The sequence below is a fragment of the Crotalus tigris genome, unplaced genomic scaffold (genome assembly GCF_016545835.1).
Source record: "Crotalus tigris isolate CLP2741 ecotype Arizona unplaced genomic scaffold, ASM1654583v1 scf7180000023710.216627, whole genome shotgun sequence".
Classification (NCBI taxonomy): domain Eukaryota; kingdom Metazoa; phylum Chordata; class Lepidosauria; order Squamata; family Viperidae; genus Crotalus; species Crotalus tigris.
The window spans coordinates 61,069-78,324 of NW_024100132.1; the positions used below are offsets into that span (position 1 = coordinate 61,069).

The 17,256-nt window shown below is 40.1% G+C and overlaps 1 protein-coding gene and 1 pseudogene across 10 annotated transcripts in view; one reads left to right on the plus strand and one right to left on the minus strand.

Moving 5' to 3' along the window:
- Nucleotides 1-7,165, minus strand: part of LOC120297792 — a 59,530-nt pseudogene extending 52,365 nt beyond the window's left edge.
- The window catches only part of LOC120297795 (leucine-rich repeat-containing protein 37A2-like), a 93,518-nt gene that overhangs the window by 56,834 nt on the left and 19,428 nt on the right, over nt 1-17,256 (plus strand). The window lies entirely within an intron of this gene.

The following is a 17,256-nucleotide window of genomic DNA, read 5'->3' on the forward strand; positions in this document are numbered from 1 at the left end:
TTTGGTCACTTCTGTCATGCTGGGTGGTTACCCACGAAGCACGTTTTTTTTGGGGGGGGATCCCCACTCTGGTTGCTAAGCTTTCTTAAATCCTCTTCCTTCTCCTTCTCATTGGAGCCTCCCTTTGTCTGCAACGGTGGGGCAGAAAGACCCGTCAGGCCAGGGATGATGGGGATCTGCCCTCTGCAGAGTAGGGGCAGGGTTACTATGCTCCCTGTCAATCAGGTATGATTTTGTTTCTTTGCCTCCCCCTCCCTCCCCTGCTTGTAGCTGCCTCTGAGCCCCTCATTTTTGGAAGTTAGTATTGCCGGCATCTCTTTCTTCTGAGCCCCTCATACTGGGTAACTGTTGTCAGCCAAGAGCTGTTTTAAAGTTAGGGAATCTTTGGGGAAGGGCTTTTCAACCAGTGGTACAGGTACCACCTATGGTACATTGGCACCTGGCAGGTGGTACGCGACCATCCTAGAAAAGTGGTAGCAGAGGAGGGGAATGAGTTGAACCGGTGGCACTGCACAGGCCTGAGCAAGAGATGGCTGGAGCTGTCAGAGCTCAGCGGAAGCACCAGGATCAGTGCTGCTTTCCAGCTGATCGGTGCTTCTTCAGGGCTGTCAGGGCTCAGTGGAAGTGCCAGGATCAGCGCCAGGCTGCAGCTGGAGCTCAGCACTGATCCTGGTGCTTCTGCTGAGCCCAGAAGAAGCGCCGATCAGCTGGAATGTTGCAGCATCTTCAGGGTCTTGTGATTTACATTCAGATGCTTGGCAACTGATTCATATTTATGACGGTCACAATGTCCCAGGGTCATGTGAAGTGACCAAAACCTGCTGCAACCACCCAGCAGACGGGGGGAATAAAAACCAAACACCACCCCACCCCACCCCGACTGCCAATCCTCAACAGAAATGCTCACAACAATGAAAACCTCGGACGGGAGGAAGAGCGCCGCCGCGTGGGCAGGCAGATGTCTTGCTCGGCTTTGGCTTCGGGGGCACTTATACAGTGCCATTGTAACTTCAAACAGTCACTAAGCGAACTGTTGTAAGTCGAGGACTACCTGTACTTTATCACTTTTTTCCTTTTTTGGGGGGGTCATCAAGTTTTTGACGCCTTACTAGGCGACTGGTGGTCCTCGGATATTGCCATATCCTAAAAGTGGTACAATGGGTGAAAAGGTTGAAAAGCCCTGGACTAGATGTATTAAATGGAATATTTAAAGATTAAACATATTTTAATTATGGTTAAAAAGAATAAGAAATTTTGGAAACAAAAATATATTAGCTTAGGAGGGATATATATTTTAAGTAGTATGTTATTTTTTATGTTTCTTTACTCTTGCTCTTCTTTCTTTCTTTTTCACTGTTTTATCTATTTCTTAAGAAATGTAAATATGTGAAATGGTTCATATGAAAAAATAGAGTTAAAATTTTAAATGTAATTAATTTTTGAGAAAATCTTAACCAGTAAGAATATCTAGAATTTGGTGGGAGAAACAAATTAAAATAACGACTGTAACAGGATCTATGATAAGGCAACCAGAATGATTGGATAGAAAAGAAATATTATATTGGTGTGATTATTATTTTTAGGAATATTGGGAAAAATTATATATTTAATTGTTATCTATCAAAACAATAAGAACTGTATTAACTCAATGTTTGCAAAAGAGAATATTTTGGGAAAAGAGGAAATCAACTAAAACTATTATGTGGATTATAGATTACAGAAATCAATTGTTAGTGATTGTTTTACAAATGTAAACCAAGACAACGCACTGTTCACTAACTATTGTGATTTATGTTTAAAAAAATCAATAAAATATATTTTTTAAAAAATGGGGGAGGATTTGCAAAATATGCTTCGCTAATTGGAATAGCTTTAAGATGTGTGAATTTCAACTCCCAAAAAAGATGTTGAGAGTTTGAAAAAAATTCAGAGAAGAGCAACTAAGATGATTGAAGGCCTGGAGACTAAAACATATGAAGAACGGCTGCAGGATTTGGGTTTGGCTAGTCTAAAGAAAAGAAGAAATAGGGGAGACATGATAGCAGTATTCCAATATTTGAAGGGCTGCCAATGGAAAGTGATCAAAGAGAGAAGCAACCTGGAATTAAGGAGAAACTTCCTGACAGTGAGGACAATTAACCAGTGGAATAGATTGTCCCCAGAAATCGTGGTCACTCCATCACTGGAGATTTTTAAAAAGAGGCTAGACAGTCACCTTACCACTACACTAAACTGGCTCAACAGCTAAGCCTGACAGAAATGATATTTTTCTTTTGCTTTCTGTAACTGCAATTGTAAGCATTATTTTCAAAGAATCTTTTTCCTCCTAAGAAAGATTAAGCTTGCTAGGATACAAGAGTACTTCAGCTATGCTTTTTTTCTTTTATTTCCTGTTAAAAATTTCACAGCAACCAATCAACTATTCATTCAATTCATACAATGTTGATTATGTCTATAATCTTATTGCCTCTAAATACGCCTTAGGATCCATGGATCAGGAGATGGAAATTGGACATGTATTCTCCCTTCCTAACCTCAGTACAAATGTCATAATCCCTACTGTTTCCAACTCAGAAAGAGAATGGGGAGCTATCAGACCAGAAATGAGACAACAATGACAGGACAACAAAAGAGTTTTCCATGTCTGTTTGTTGCCCAGATCTGATCATCTTAGAAATGAGAAATGCCATGAATGAAATAGGGAAGGATATTTTTGTTAGTTCTTGAGTGGATCAAAATTTTCCTTCCAATGGAAAGACCTTTTTTTAAAAAAGCAAAAAAACTAAAGAATACTTATCTTAAAGAATATTTAAGAGCCGTGGTGGCCCAGTGGTTAGAATGCAGTACTGCAGGCTACTTCTGCTTACTGCAGGCTGCCAGCAGTTCGGCAGTTCAATTCTCACCCGCTCAAGATTGACTCAGGATTCCATCCTTCTGAGGTAGGTAAAATGAGGACCCAACTTGTTGGGAGCAATATACTGTCTCTGTAAACCGCTTAGAGAGGGCTGTAAAGCACTGTGAAGTGGTATATAAGTCTATGTGCTATTGCTATTTATTGTAATGATTAACTAGCATGAAAGAAATACTGCACAATGAGCATATTCATTGTTAATTGAATCATGATTTAATTGCTGAGGCGGTGTTGCAAAAGCTAGAACTCATAGCGATGAAGGGTTACAAGCCCAGATTTTGGGCCAGGTATGTGGATGACACCTTTGTGGTCATCAAGCGCCATGACAAAGCTTCCTTCATGGAAAAGCTGAATGCCATCTACTCTGACATCCAATTCACGGCTGAAAAAGAGGCGAATAACATCTTACCCTTCCTGGACATACTAATAGCCATGAGCATAATGGCACACTGGTTACCAGCGTGTGCCACAAAGCCACCCACGCTGACAGAATACTCCATAGTGACAGCAATCATCCTACAGCCCACAAAATTGGCTGCATTCGCACCCTGTTTAATAGAGTAAACACACACTGCAGCACGGCAAGTGAAAAAGCCAAGGAATATGTACACCTTTTTCAGGTGTGCATACAGAATGTCTATTCCGCCGACTTCATCCAACGTCATCACCAGCAACAGGCACCATTTGCTGCAGATGACAGGCTTCCAATCATTACTACTTAGACCATACACCCCTATATCCATGGAGTGTCAGAGACAGCTGCAAGAATATTATCTGAGCATAACATTAGAATGGCACATAGACCCAATCAGACTCTTCAAACACATGTAATGCGTCCCAAAGAACCCTTCCCATGAGTGAGATGTCATCAGTGGTATATCAAATTAACTATAATAATTGCATATGCAATTATGTAGGTGAGACCATGAAGTGTCTTCAGACAAGACTGCATGAACATCAATTGGCCATCAAACACCATGAGCAGCAATCCCAAGTGTGAGCTCACACTGTAGAACACAACCACATATTTAACTCTACTGAGGCAAGGGTCATTGCTCATGATGCAATGAAGGACAGCCGTCTGCTAAAAGAGGCATGGCTATCCAAAAAGCATTCCATCAAGCGGCATATTGAACTGTTATCAGCTTATCAGACATTACGCCACCAGATATCTTAAGTAAGAAAACAGCAAAGATGAAACAGCCACAGATCCTCACTGATACAAACAGGTCAACAAGGATCATATCCCTTCCTCAATGGACTTAGGATCACAGCAGATGATTGAGGGGAGGCAGACAGTGCCGATGAGTGACAGCAGGGGACTTGGAGCCAACATGGACAGTGACGATGACAGCAAGAAGGAACAGCCCACTGAAACGGCAGCATCACATATGCAAACGCCAGAAAAGCAGCGAGATGACTGCGCACGGCAGAATACACACTTCACACAGGTGGGGTGTGAGGAGAGGAGCAGGGTGCCTAAATTTAAACAGCCAGCAACAAGTGTGACAGAAACAACACAGCAATTAACTACAGGGGGGCAGGAGCTGAATAGACTGGTAACATGCTCGTTAGCCAAACCCTGGCATTACAGATATTATAAGAACATGATTCTCAATCCTGGCTAGAACTCTGACGATGTCAGCAGACGCTGACGAAAGCTAAGTTTTTAATTAAATATTTCAGTTTCGGTAATCTGTGTTTTAGTTTTTGAATATGAATATACCTGAGACTCGTATCTTCAAATATATACATACGTACGTACATACATATATGTATGTATGTATGTATGGATATATGTACGTACACATGTGTATATATATGTATGTTAGCAACATTAAAAGAAAAATGAACACCACAATAGAAATATAAACAAAACTGTTTAATATAAACAAGTCTGTTGGTAAAAATCACTTAGCTTTTGTTGGCCAAACTGCCAACATCGTCAGAGTACAGATAAAAGGAGATCTAGGAGTTCGCCTATATAGCTGCTTGCTTCTGCACTCTGCTTCTTGAGCGCATCATTGGTCCACTCATCTCAATCGGCTATAACGCATTGAGTCGTTCCGCGCCTGTCAACCGATCTGTGGATTTGGAAGTTGTTCTCTTGCTTTCAATCGCTTCCGGGGGGTGGCTGTCCGATCGCTTCTGCCCCTCACCTCTCTCCTCCCCCACTTTGGATTGATCTTGGGCATTAGTCCCCAGATTGCGGCTCGGGCGCTCTGTCAAGTCACCATCTTCCTGGAGTTAGCCGCTGTCTCACCTATGGTTTCATCGCCCCAATCCTGCAAGGGATGGCTGTCCAAACGTTTTTGCTCTTTACCTCCCTCCCCTGTCGTTCTGGGCTGTACTTCCGTGTCAGTTCCTAACTTACAATTATGGCGCACCGCTGATCTCCCATTTCCTCTCATGGGAGTCACCACTGCTTCATCTACAACCCCATTGCCACGGTTCTGCAAGGAGTTGTCTGATCGCTTCCGCTCCTTGTCTCCCTCCCCCCTCAATGTAAAACGGTTCAAAGTGGGAGGGGAGGGAGGGGAGGGGCAGAAGCGATCAGACAGCCACCCCCCAGGTGAACTCCCAGATCTCCTTTTATCCCTACTCTGACGACATTGGCAGTTTGGCCGACGAAAGTTAAGTGATTTTTACCAAGACTTGTTTATATTAAACAGTCTTGTTTATATTTCTATCCTGGTGTTCATTTTTCTTTTAATTTTGCTAACATGCTCATATTCAGGATTCGCATTTTTAATGTTATTAAAGACATATATACACACACAAACATACACACACACATACATACATATATATACATACATAATTGCGAAAGGAATAAAAGACATACAAACTTACAAACAAATGCTGAATAAGTAAGAGCTTCACATGTACAATCAACCAAAATTCATAACAGGATAGGAAAAACAATTTACTTATCAATTAAATATGATATTGTTCCTATATTTCTTTTAATATATAATCTTACAGTGAATCCACTGATCTGGTTAAGTAATGCTTATATCAGAGTCAAAAAAGAGAAATTTGATACTTTGGGTCTACTTACAAGGAGAATTGTAATAATTTTGGTTGCATATCCTGCTAAACTGCCAATAAAAAATGTAAAAGTGACTCCTAAAACCACACAAATGCTTATTAAAAGGCATATTATTAAAGCTTTCCTGCAGCACAACTATAGTGGGGTACACTGAAATGTGGAATTAGTATGTCTACGCATCTGGGAGTTGCTCTGGTAGAAGAGTGAATTAACAGAACTATTTCTGTTGAAACTGTTAAATGGTAAGAGGTGTTCTTGAAGGTAATCATTTTTGTAAGCATAATTGCAATAGGCATGATTCAGGTAGTCCTCGACTTATGACAATTTCTGTTGCGAAGCAAGGCAGTTGTTAGGTGAGTTTTGCCCCATTTTACATAATTTCTTGCCACAGTTGTTAAGTTAATAATCTGGTTGTTGAGTTAATTTGGCTTCTCCATTTGACTTTGCTTGTCAGAAGGTGATAAAATGTGTTTGCATGATTCCAGGACACTGCAATCGTCATAAAGACATGCCAGTTACCAAACATCTGAATTTTGATCATGTGACGGGGATGCTGTGATAGTATGAAAAACGGGTCATATGTTGCTTTTTTCAGTGCCACTGTAATTTTGAGAAGAAAAAAAGACACTAAACGAACGGTTGTAAGCAGAGGACAACCTGTATACATAAACTTGACGCTTTTCTGAGGGATCTCTTTCAGCAATGCTCTCAGCAATGTAAATGGCACCGCGCTAATGAACTAATAGAGCGCTATCCCGACTTTGATCTGTTTTCCCCTTTAAAGCGTAACTGCTGTATTTCGGGACAGAGGGAAAAACAATCTTCTCCCTAGCAACGTTTCTCTCCTATAACCTACCTTTTAGCCTTCTTTCCCGCACCTTCCTGCAGTTTTCCTCACCAAATCTTTCCCCGCCTGCGTTCCTCCAACTCCATTTCGCCTTCTTTCCCCAAGAAGCTCACTACCGACTCGTTTCCCCCACCAGGAGGCGGGGCTTGGGGGGAACGAATCTCACCAGCTCCGCGGCGCGACCCCAACGAAACTCCACAGGGAAACCCGGAAGTGAGCTGAAACAGCGGCCGCATTCAGCGCAAGCGCACCTCATACGTCATTGTGCCGCTAGAGCTTCGAAAATGGAAAAAGTTTAGACTAGAGTGAACTAAGTTTCAATAGCCGTTTTTCTCCCACTCTGAGATTGAGAACGGCAGCTTCAAGTGGAGAAATTGAACTAATGAGATTGGGCAATAACACGCTTTTGCTTCCTCCTTTTCTAGATCCGTTGGACGCAAAAAGAGACTACTGTTTCGTACAGCTACAGTACGAATTCCAAAGTATCCCGAAGTACTCTGAAATCTGCACAACAAATACCACAAAATAGCGATGACAATAGGTAGCGATTAGGCACATTCATGATCAGTTATCAATTGCGCCTATTATCTTCAGTACCGAAGCAGCGTATTTGCCTTCCAGTATCTATTGCTAAGGCGAGGGAGAGGGGAAATGCCATTGTGATCCCGCCGTGTCGCCGCTTTTCCCAGACGTACGCTTATACTAAGGTGAGGCTTGCATTGACCAGCCTATCTTTTTTTAAAAAGGCAAATTATAGCAGGAAATTAGTCTATTCGTTGCTACCATTTAGATTAGGGGTGTCAAACTCAATTTTATTGAGGGCCGCATCAGCATTATGGTTGTCCGGAGGAGGGTGGGGGTGGCCTACTGCTTGGGTGTGGATGGAGTGGGGGTGGCCTATTGGATGGGCATGGCCAGCTCTAGATCGTTCACATCAAGAGTGCCTGTGGGGGCCTGAGCAGGAGTGGGACAGATCTGAGAGTGTTTGGTAGAAGGGGGTGGGACCGGGGCAAGTGCCAAGGCATGGTCTACTGGAGGAGCCTAATTGCCTGCCGAAATCCCTTCCCCGGAGCCCATCAAGCCGGATAGGTGAAGTAGGTGAGGGTCATTTGCTGGCCACTTCCAGGTGATGGTGCATTTCTTCATTCCTCACAACGGTTGACACTTCCCAGCGTGCATCTAGGAAGCAGAGCAGATGCAGCAGGGGCTGGTTCCTTGCTGTTTCTAGACGGCCTTGTGGAGCTAAGACTGAATGCATTTCAGCATAGATGGCCCCCACAAAATTGTACATTGGCTTCTGGCTGGCCTGGGTTAGGGCCAAGGCAGCGGGGGGGGGGCGTTCCCTCACTGTTTCCAGGATGGCTTTGCGGGCCACCTGAAACCATTTTGTGGGCCGCATCCGTTCCCGGGCCTTGTGTTTGGCATGTCTGATTTAGATTATCTCTGCTTGATAGTATTCGGGCGCCGCGATTATACTAGACTCCCCTTAAAAGTTATGATTCTGACATGGATTTTTCTATCATATTTTACAAAGAAAAGGCTAGTTTTTCGTGGGACACTTAAAAATGATTTCTGATGGACTAAATGCGCAAATCAAAAGGAATTAGCATTCCATTCTAAGTAGGAGAGTGTCGCTCTACATGTTAACTCTCTACTTAACCAAAATGCAATATCTTCCTGTCCTCACTGTTACAGACTTCCAGATCAAAAAATAATTAGGAGGACATTCTTGCTTTCTACACTAAGCTTTAACAATTATTCTTTCGGAGAAATCCAGATACATTTAGAAGATACCTGTCAGACAAAAATACAGTATGAGCAGTGAAAGAAAGCCGGACTTGATTTATAAAGCAAAAAACAACACAGTATCATCTGATGAAAAAAGATTTATCCATCGGTGGTGAGAATAAACTATGATCTGTGCCACATTCTTCTTTTCATTGTTGGGGGGTCAAGTGCTGAAATTTTGCTCATCAGACGGACAATACTGAGGACTGCCAACTTCTACTAGGCTAGATGATTGAAAATATGAGAAAATTAAGCTCACTTCCAACTCTGGTCACCTTTTAGTGAACTGGCTTTTCAAAATCAAATTTGGATTCAGGTGTAGCTTCAAAACAGAAATTATGTGGTTGGATTACCATGAATGAGAAAAAAAATGGAAAATGATCCTATTGAGGTCTGAGACAAATTTATCACGGATTTTCTTTTTGCTGACTCTGCCTATCCCCCTCCCGAATCCCCTACAATTCCATTTAAAGCAAAGAATGGAAGCGTCCTCACTGAATCACAGGACAGTTCAAGGATTGCCATAATAAGGGAATTACACATGGCACATGGAAAGAGACCCAATGCAGTGAAGTGCCAATAACAACAACAACAACAACTAAAAATAAAAAGGGACCTTGGAGATCATCTAGTCCAACCCTCTGCTCAGGCAGGAAACCCTATACCATTTCAGACAAATGGCTGTCCAGTCTCTTCTTAAAAACTTCCAGTGTTGAAGCATTCACAACTTTTGGAGGCAGATAGTTCCACTGATTAATTGTTCTAACTGTCAGGAAATTTCTCCTTACTTCTCAGTTGCTTCTCTCTTTGGTTAGTTTCCATCCATTGCTTCTTGTCCTTCCTTCAGGTGCTTTGGAGAATAGTTTGACTCCCTCTTCTATGTGGCAGCCCCTGATATATGGGAACACTGCTATCATGTCACCCCTCGTCCTTCTCTTCATTAAACTTGACATCCAATTCCCGCAACTGTTCCTTATATGTTTTAGCCTCCAGTCCCCTAATCATACTCATTCCAAGGGTTATCTAGCCTCCGATCCGCCATTTTCCCCCCTCAGGGGGCCCGCTCGCACCGGGTGGGCGGACGCCGCGCACCACGATCGACCATTTTTCGGGGGTCGCCAAAGAAGGCGATCCGCCATTTTCCCCCCTCAGGGGGCAGTGCCGCGCATGCGCACCGCACATGGGGCGGCGCCGCGCATGCGCACCACGCCGCGCATGCACGGCACGTTTGTGTGACGGGGTCGCCGTCACACAAACGTTGAGAACCACTGTTCTAGAGTCTCAACATCTTTTTTACAGCATGGTGACCAAAACTAGATGCAGTATTCCAAGTGTGGCCTTACGAAAGCATTGTAGAGTGGTATTAACACTTCACATGATCTTGATTCTATCCCTCTGGTTTTTTTTAATGTTTTATTAATTTTCTATTTTCACAAACAAGCGCTCAACAGACAACATAATGATTGAGTCCATTAAAAATTCGGTAATACATATAAGTTTTTCCAAGTCGGTCCAATATTATACCTGCCAGTATATCTTTCTTCTTCTGGTAGTAACAATTTTTTCGCATTAAGCAAATACAATTCTTATTATTGCTAGTAAACATACAATTACATATCAACAGTTGTTACATTTTTCTAATAATATCAATAATATCAATTTAGAATATGTTTCCTAACTAAAACATACCTTAACTGCATTTGCATTCAATTTCCACTTATTTAATCCATATCCTATTTTTGCTTTATTTTCAATTTCAATTTCCCATCCATGTTCAAAGTGTCCCAATCATTTATAATTTCAAAACAAGTTATATTTGGGCAACCAAAGGAATCCCTTATTCAAAGTTCTTAACATAGTCTTATTTCCCTTTTCCTACCAAAATATAATATTCTGATTACAAATCCTAGGTATCTAGTTATAAAAATGCTTCTATTTGTAACAATCTATTCTTAACTATATTCAAACCTCTAATCAATAATCCCTTATTCAAAGTTATTAACATATTCTTATTTCCCTTTTCATACCAAGATATAATATTCTGATTACAAATCCTAGGTATCTAGTTATAAAAATGCTTCTATTTCTAACAATCTATTCTTAATCATATTCAAACCTCTAATCCAGTGTTTCCCAAACTTGACAATTTTAAGGCATGAGGACTTCAACTCCCAGAATTCCACAGCCAGCGTTGGGAGTTGAAGTCCTCATGCCTTAAAATTGTCAAGTTTGGGAAACACTGCTCTAATCAATCAATCCCCTATGTTAGGTCAAAGCTTCTATTTCTTTCAATCTTATTCTAGCTTTCTTTGCCAACTAACTTTCCAAATCAGTGCATTTGGATCATCAAATAATTCTTCCTCTATTTTTGTATATATTATTTGGAACAAGAAAAACAATTTGGTTAAAATGTTTTTGGAAGAGCTAGCTAGCCTGTTGATATTCATTAAACTGCCTCCCTCTGTCTCCAGTACCCCACAGTTCTAATAACGACTTTATCTTCCATTCCATCAGCTCTCCTTCCTTGTCATCCAGTATGTTCTGAAACCTTAGTTTATAAAATGTCTTTTCTGTTGTAATATTATCGTTATATCTTCTGAATTTTCATTTATCTGGGTATTGTCATTTCTTTCTTTCTTTGGATCATCAATGTTTATGTCAGCATTCTCTAGTTTTCCTTCTATTTTATGGGTTGCTGGTTCCTTCTCTGTAGTTGTCTTCTGAGTTTGTAGATTTGAATTAGAAAATTGTTCTAATGTTATGTTATGTTATTAGTAACCTGCTCACAAGCTAGAATAATTGTTTTTTGTGTTAATTTCAGCATGGAAAGAATTTCTTTCTGTATTTTATCAGTATTTCTTGATGATATGGCAAGTTAAGGCTGCTAGGAACAAATGTTAAAGATGATGTTTTACTGTTTAACACTGAGTATGAAACATCCATTTTATTTTATTTTATTTTATTTTTATAAGTAGCCTTTATAGCAGTGATGGCGAACCTTTTAGAGACCGAGTGTCCTAACTGCAACCCAAAACCCACTTATGCATCGTCGGGTGCCGGGTGGGTGTGGCCCATTGGGTGGGTGTGGCCTATTGGGTGGGTGTGGCTGCAGTGGTAACAGCAGACTGGGTGGGACTAAAAAGTTCAATCAATCAATTCCAACTATGCAAGATCTTTTTTTTCCTGCAAGAAGTTGAAATTGACTGATTGAACCTTTTTTTTTTTTACATGGCGGCGGAGGCCTAAAGTGAAAAGGTTTTATAAAACCCAGCTGAAGGCCTAGGACTGGGGCAACGGCACACGTGCCCACAGAGAGGGCTCTGAGTGCTACCTCTGGTACCCATGTCATAGGTTCGCCACCACTGCTTTATAGATTTATCCAACCGACTGTCCACTCCTGAATTTTCCCTAAGCATATATAAGTAAAATTCAAATTTTTCTGTCCAATAAAAAAAAAATCCTTTCTGTCCAGGGATTGAGGAGAATCTTTGAGGATTGTTTAACAATCAAGATTTCTAATTCAAAGTGTTCCCTCCAAAAAAATCCACCATACAATTCTGAAAGTCAGTATTTATGTTCAAAATTCATACAGACCAAATTTAAAATGTTTATCATCTCTGCCACATAGATAAGCAGCCCCCAAGCTTGTTCCTTTTTTTTCAAATGTAATTCTCAATAATAAAATAGTTCAAAGGCCAGCCAAAATCTTATCTAGTTCTGGGCTTCAAGCCAGATGTCTTTTAGGCATAAATAAGTTGTACTGCCGTAATTCACCACTAGATATCAACACCACACTCCGGTTTTTAAATCCAAAACTTATATTATTAAACTTTTTCTTTAGAAAAAAAATAAAAAGATCTTAAAAACACTTTTGGTCCCCAAATTTTCAAACTGTAAGTATATTTTAATTCCAAATAAGTCTTATAGCTTTCGCCAGTGTCCCCAAGTATTAATTTGCTGCTTTTCTTTTCTGAGGGAATGGGGCAGAAATTCCCTCTTTCATCTGGGGGAAGGAATTTTGGGCAGATTTTTAGGAAGAGGTCTTAAAATCATGAAGAAAGGATCAGGTCTCACCAGTTTCATCCACGTTGCTGTAAAGTTGCTTGGTAGTGCTTGTTGACTTCCATTGTCCGCAGCTTAGGACTGGCTACACGAATGCAGCCAGTCTTTCCTTTGCCTGTTTGGAGGGCTTCCTTGGATCAAACGGGGGGGGGCTGCCACTCCCTCACGATCAACGAGAATACCCTTCTTACTTATGGGGCAACTTTCAACTCTTTCCTGGGTCCCCCAGCAGGATGAACCCAGACGTAAAAGATGGAGTCCCGTCTTCCTGCATCTGCATTACTGCAAGATCCCAACTGGAAGTTGATTCTATCCCTCTGTTAATGCAGCCTAGCATTGTGTTGGCTTTTTTGGCAGCTGCAGCACACTGCTGGCTCATATTTAAGTGATTGTCCACTAGGACTCCAAGATCGCTCTCGCAATTGCTACTATTGAGCAAGATACCACCTGTACAATACCTGTGCATTTGTTTTTTCTTACCTTAGTGTGTAGAATCTTACTTTTTTCACCATTTAATTTCATTTTGTTAGATAGCGCCCAATGTTCAAGTCTGTCAAGATCCTTCTGTATCTTAAGCCTGTCTTTGGAGTTCTAGACTTCTCTAGGCAGTCTCTGGGGATCAGCTCTGACCAAACTTCATCCCTCCATCTTCAGTCAGACTTATTGTCTTGAGGTTCCATGTTTTAACAATGGACTTTGACCGCTCTGCTGCCCCTGTGAAAGGGTTGCTTTTCCTAACAAAAGAAATAACCCTAGGTACTCAGACGAGGACTTGCCAAACTTCCCCAACATTGCCAGCAAATCAGGTTCCTAGGATCTGTAACCTTCCACTTCTGCCACATTGGCTCAACATCTATGACCAACATTTTAGAAATGGGAGAGTGGTTATTCTGAAATGTTTTTAAACCTCAAGATAAGGATAACAATTAAAAAGTGCATAACAAATAATGTATTTAATAATATAATATTTAATAATAAACAGTGCTCTAGATATGTAGGATTAGTCTTCTTCATCTTCCGCTCCCTCTTCTGAACATCTGTAGATACAAACAGAATAAAAGATGATGTTACAATGTGCTTTTAAAACTACACAGTCTTCTAATCAGGCTGTTCGACCTTTGTCAAGCTATTATTATTATAATAGATCCAGTATCCTTAATCTCAGCTGCTTCTAAAGTAATATCCATATACTGAGTTGCCGGGGTTTTTTTCTGAGAAGAGTAAGAATTTCAGTACTTTTTTATAAACAAGTTTTATTAATTTTCAGTTTTACATCCAAGTGTTTAGGAAGCAGCGTGGTGATTGGGCAATTAATAGTCCAATAACAGGCTCTTTCGTACATGTCTCAGGCTACATCATCAAAGATTCCCTTCTCTCTTTCCCTTGATTATTACATCGCATTCAAATTAATACATTTCTAAGTATAGCTCAATCAATTAAAACACTTATCAATATATTTTAAGTTATACATATATAACTTAATTTTCATTTCCCTTATAAATCTAAGCCCTAAATATTAAAGGCCACCTGAAGAGACTAGAAGCATTTGAAATGTGGACTTACAGGCTGTTACATATAAGCTGGGTTGATTAGATCAGAAATGAGGTGATCAGCCGCCTAGGAAGCCAAGGGAAATCATCAAAACAATTAAAAACCGAAAATTAGAATATTTTGGACATGTGATGTGACACCCAGAAAAATACAGCATACTCCATTTAATCCACCAGGGAAAGATTGAAGGCAAATGAGATCCAGGCAGAAGAAGAACATCATGGCTTCAAAATTTAGGGGACTGGTTTGGACAAAACTTAGTAGCACTTTTTCGTGTGGCTGCTGATAAAAACAGGATCGCCAACATCCGATAACAAATATGGCACAAGAAGAAGAAAATATTAAATCAATTAATATCTTTTTAGAGTCTTTTAAGTTATACTGTTCAATTATGCCTGTTAGACTAAAGAAGTTTCAAGCATGACAAGATGTGTAAGATAGTATACCACAAACTGTTTAACTCATGCCAGAGTTTCCCATGAGAAGATTCATTTTCTCTTTGCAAAATTATTCATAGAATATGAAGGCCCATTGTACTGTAATTTTCTTGAATTTGAAGTTTCAAATTAAACTTGAAAGTTTCAATTCACTGTTTCAAATAATGTGTATAAAGAAAACTTTGTATTCAGTGATTCCCATAACAGTTTGGGTTTCTTTGTGTTCTTTAATTATTATGTCTAACTGCTATTTATCATTTCTCAATGTTATTTAATCTTTTCTCCATTGAAAGAAAATGAAAGGCCTTTGCTCTTCCCTTTATTTGATATTCCCTCATATTTGATATGACTTCTGAAAATGTGACCAGTATTTCTAATATTTAAATTTATTTGATTTTTGTACTGTAATTTATCTTCAGATCATATACATATTTTTCCAAAAAAATCAACCTCCCTCCCACATTCTTGCTAACAATTTTCTCTCCTCAAATATCTACAATAACAATGCCTATTTATCCACAACTAATATTGATTAAATGAAGGGTGGAGTGGGAAATGCAACTGGTCTGAGGGCAGATTTAGCCCTCCACATATCCTGGAGGGCATGAAAGTGGGACATAATGTAATACTATCGAAAGTATCTTAAATCCCACCACCTTACTTCATCTGTTTTCTCTGGCTTGGAAAATCTAATATCTGTAGTTCTCAGTCAAGAGTGAGATCAGCAGGCTTGCTGGGGAGAGAGTCAGTGGTGGGATTCAATCAGTTTGCACCACTTTGGCAGAACTGGTAGCTAATTTTTTTGTTGCCTGGGCCCAGAATGGACGTCCAGAAGCGGCATCCACACAGAAAACCGGTTGTTCACTATTTGAATCCCACCACTGGAGAGATTCCTCTGCTGTGAAGGAGTATATGTATATGGACAGTTACTAACCTGTCACCTGGTCTGGGCATTGTGATTGATGCTTTGGCAGCACCTAGCCAGCTTGATTTCACAAAGCTGAACAAGTTTGGGTTTAGCTAGGACTAGGATGAGGGATACAGGAAATCTGAGAGCTACAGATTAGACTGGGAACTTTAAAAATCTAAAACAAGCAAACCATTAAACCATTATAACCCCCCCCCCCAAACCCTCCAAACTAGTCCTGGGAAAAAGCAGTGGCAAACCACTTCCATATTTTTTTACATAAGTTAAATAAGAAAGGTCTTAGAATACATTAAAACTTTTTTTATCAGAAACAATGGGCTTTCAATGCTTTGTGGGATTCTAAGACACATATCTTTCTTGACTACTGGGATTTGCATAATTTGGAGCCTAAAATGACAAGTTTACTTGAGAAAATATATAACTTTCAGAAGTCTACATTATAATAGAAAATTCAGCAGAATAGAGAACAACATTAAGGAGATGCAACCATTTTTTCAATTATGGTTAGATTTCAGCTTTATAAGAAAGAGGAACAGAGAACAATAGAAAAGTAAGACCTTTCATAAGAATTTTGAATTGTAGACCAGGAAATTTATTGACAGGATCATAACCATAAAAAGAAAACTGGATAGGTTTGATTGTGGGAGGAGAGCTTTCTTTACAAAACCTACACTTGTTATAGGCAGCAGCAGGGCTGAAAGTTAGCAGCAGAGAAACAGTAATGGAAGGGACATATTTTATTGCAATTTCATTATTAAATTTTCTTTAATCAATCAGATCAGACTGCATCTTTGTGGCCTTTATTTAATTTCCTTCTGCCTTTGTTAATCCTGAGTAACACGCTTTCTTATCAACAATGAAAGGATTGGAAAAGAGGGGTTTTGTTTAGGGGTAGGAATAGTTCCTCCGGGTCTAACAGAATTATGTAAAGTGGGAACTGAACCTGGTCACTGTCACTTTTGCAAGATCAGGGGGAAATGTCCTGGAATAAGCTCTTAACTCATTTTAGCCATAACATGCATTGATTAGAATACAGCATAGTCCCTAAATACTGATAGAAATCTAGCTTAATCAATATTCAGAGTCTGAATACTGGGTGAGATGGGCAGCTGTATAAATGTTACAAATATTTCAATAGCTGGGGTTAAAAAATAACCAAAGATTCAAGACTTAAAAATGAAGTTCCTAAACAAAAGTACAGCTTATGGAAGAAGCTGAGAATGGCGACACTTGCACAAGTGGGCTGTGCAGACATGCGCACACCAGCAGCCACCCATGTGGCCTGGTGGCTAATAGGCAGTGTCCCAGTAGTGGGCTACAGGTTGGGGATCCCTGTTCTACTTCAATCCCTTGCTCATGACAGGTGACATATTATTTCAGACAAATGGTTGTCCAATATTTTCTTGAAAATCTCCAGCAATGGTACACCTATAACTCTGAGAGAAAGTTGTTCCATTGGTTAATTGTTCTCACTGGCAGAAAGTTTCTCCTTAGTTCCAGATTGGATCTTACTTTAACAAGCTTCCATAAATTGCTTCTTGTCCTACCCTCAGAAAATTTGGAGAATAGGCCGACCCCATCTCTATTCTTTGGAGAATAGGCCGACCCCAGCTATCATGTCACCTCTAATTCTTCTCCTCGTTAACTAAATATATCTATTTTTCTTAACTGTTCATTATA